Raw genomic sequence first — 2,500 nt, 5'->3', positions numbered from 1 at the left:
AGCATCCTCAACTCTGCCACCTCCAGCTCCGCCTCCTGCTGTCTTTTCGTCAGTGCCACTGTCTCTAAATCATATAACGTAGCTGGTCTCACGAACATCTTGTTAACCTTCCCTTTAACTGTTGCTGGTACCCTTCTGTCCTGACACTCTTCTCCACCCACTCCACCCTGCCTGCCCGTCTGCCTGCCTGCCTGCCTGCCTGCCTGCCTGCCTGCCTGCCTGCCTGCCTGCCTGCACTCTCTTCTTCACCTCTCTCCTGCACTCCCCGTTACTTTGGACAGTTGACCCCAAGTATTTAAAGTGAAATGCCTTTGTCACCTCCTCACGCGTAGGTATTCCGTCTTGCTCCTACTGACTTTCATTCCTCTTCTCTCCAGTGCATACCTCCACCTCTCCAGGCTCTCCTCACAATGAACTGCACCCTACTGTCGCTACAGATGACAATGTCATCCGCGAACATCATCGTCCATGGAGACTCCTGCCTGATCTTGTCCGTCAACCTGTCCATCACCGTTGCAACCAAGAAAGGGCTCAGAGCCGATCCTTGATGTAATCCCACCTCCACCTTGAACCCATCTGTCATTCCAACCACGCACCTCAGCATTGTCACACTTCCCTCATACATAGCCTGCACCACTCCTACATACTTCTCTGCAACTCTTGACTTCCTCCTACAATATCACACCTCCTCTCTCGGCACCCTGTCGTATGCTTTGTGTAAATCTACAAAGACACAATGCAACTCTTTCTGGCCTTCTCTGTACTTCTCAATCAACCAACCTTTTCTCTCTCTTTCTCTCTCTCTGTCTCTCTCATTTTCTTCATTTATCAGCCCGTCAAAGTAGTCCTTCCACTTCGTAGCACACTCTCCTCGCTTGGCAGCACATTTCCATCTGTATCTTTGATCGCCCTAACTTGTCGCACATCCTCGGCAGCTCGGTCTCTCTGTCTAGCCAATCTGTACAAGTCTTTTTCTCCTTCCTTAGTGTCTAACCTGTCATACAGCTCACCGTACGACTTTTCCTTTACCTTTGCCACCTCTCTCTTTGCTTTACGCTGCATCTCCTTGTACTCCTGTGTACTTTCTTCATCTCTCTGACTATCCCACTTCTTCTTTGCCAACCTTTTCCTCTGTATACTTTGCTCTACTTCCTCCTTCCACCACCACCACCACCACCGCCAAGTCTCCTTGTCTTCCTTCCTCTGTCCCGATGACCCACCAAGTACATTCCTAGCTGTCTTCCTCGCTATTTCTGCAGCGCTTGCCCAGCCATCTGGCAACTCTTCACTACCACTCAGTGCCTGTGTTAACTCCTGCCTGAACTCCACACAACAGTCTTCCTTCTTCAACTTCCACCATTTGATCTTCGGCTGTGTCTTCACTCGCTTCCTCATGTTGGTCTCCAAAGTCATCTTACAGACCACCATCCGATGCTGCCTAGCTACGTTCTCCCCTGTCACCACCTTGCAGTATGCAATCCGTTTTACATCGCGCCTTCTACACAAGATATAGTCCACCTGTGTGCACTTTCCTCCACTCGTATACGTCGTCACCCTGTGCTCCTCCCTCTTCTTGAAATATGTATTCACCTCAGCCATTTCCATCCTTTTCGCAAAATCGAACACCATCTGTCCTTCCACATTTCTCTCCTCGATTCCATACCTTACCATCAACTCCTCATCACCTCTGTTCCCTTCAGCAACGTGTCCATCGAAGTCCGCTCCAATCACCACTCCCTCCTCCTTGGGTACCCTTTCCACCACGTCGTCCAACTCAACTCCAGAATTCTTCTTTTTCGTCCATCTTACACCCGACTTGCGGGGCATATGCGCTGATAACCGTCAGCAATACACCTTCGATTTCCAGCTTCATAATCCTCACTCTGTCTGACACTGTGTTCACCTCCAGCACGCTCTTGACATACTCTTCCTTCAGAATGACCCCTACCCCATTTCTCCTCCCATTCGCACCATGGTAGAAGAGTTTGAACCCACCTGCGATACTCCTGGCCTTACTCCCCTTCCACCTTGTCTCTTGTCACCTTTCTTCTTTCCATCACGTCAGCCTGCTCTCTCCCTTTACTAGCCATAGTGCCAACATTCAAAGTTCCGACTGACTCTCACCTCCACACGCCTACCCTTCCTCCTCTCTAGCTGCCTCTGGACATGCCTTCCCCCTCTCCTTTTCCTTCGCCCAACAGTAGCCTAGTTTCCACCGGCACTCCGCTGGTTAACAGTACCGATGGCGGTCGTCGGTAACCCGGGCCTCGACCGATCCGGTATGGAAATCTTATTTATGATCCGCATATTTGATTTGGCAAAGATTTGACGCCGGATGCCCTTCCTGACGTAACCCTCCCCATTTGTCCTGGCTTGGGACCTGCACTAAGAATGCATTGGCTTGTGCATCCTCAGTGGCTGGGTTGCACGCTTTTCTATGTTTGCCCCTCACTTTTGTGGCGTGAACTATCAATTCTAGTAATACAGGTGTGTTTATGTT

Source organism: Lampris incognitus, unplaced genomic scaffold (assembly GCF_029633865.1).
Source record: "Lampris incognitus isolate fLamInc1 unplaced genomic scaffold, fLamInc1.hap2 scaffold_200, whole genome shotgun sequence".
NCBI lineage: Eukaryota > Metazoa > Chordata > Actinopteri > Lampriformes > Lampridae > Lampris > Lampris incognitus.
This window is presented reverse-complemented; position numbering follows the sequence as displayed.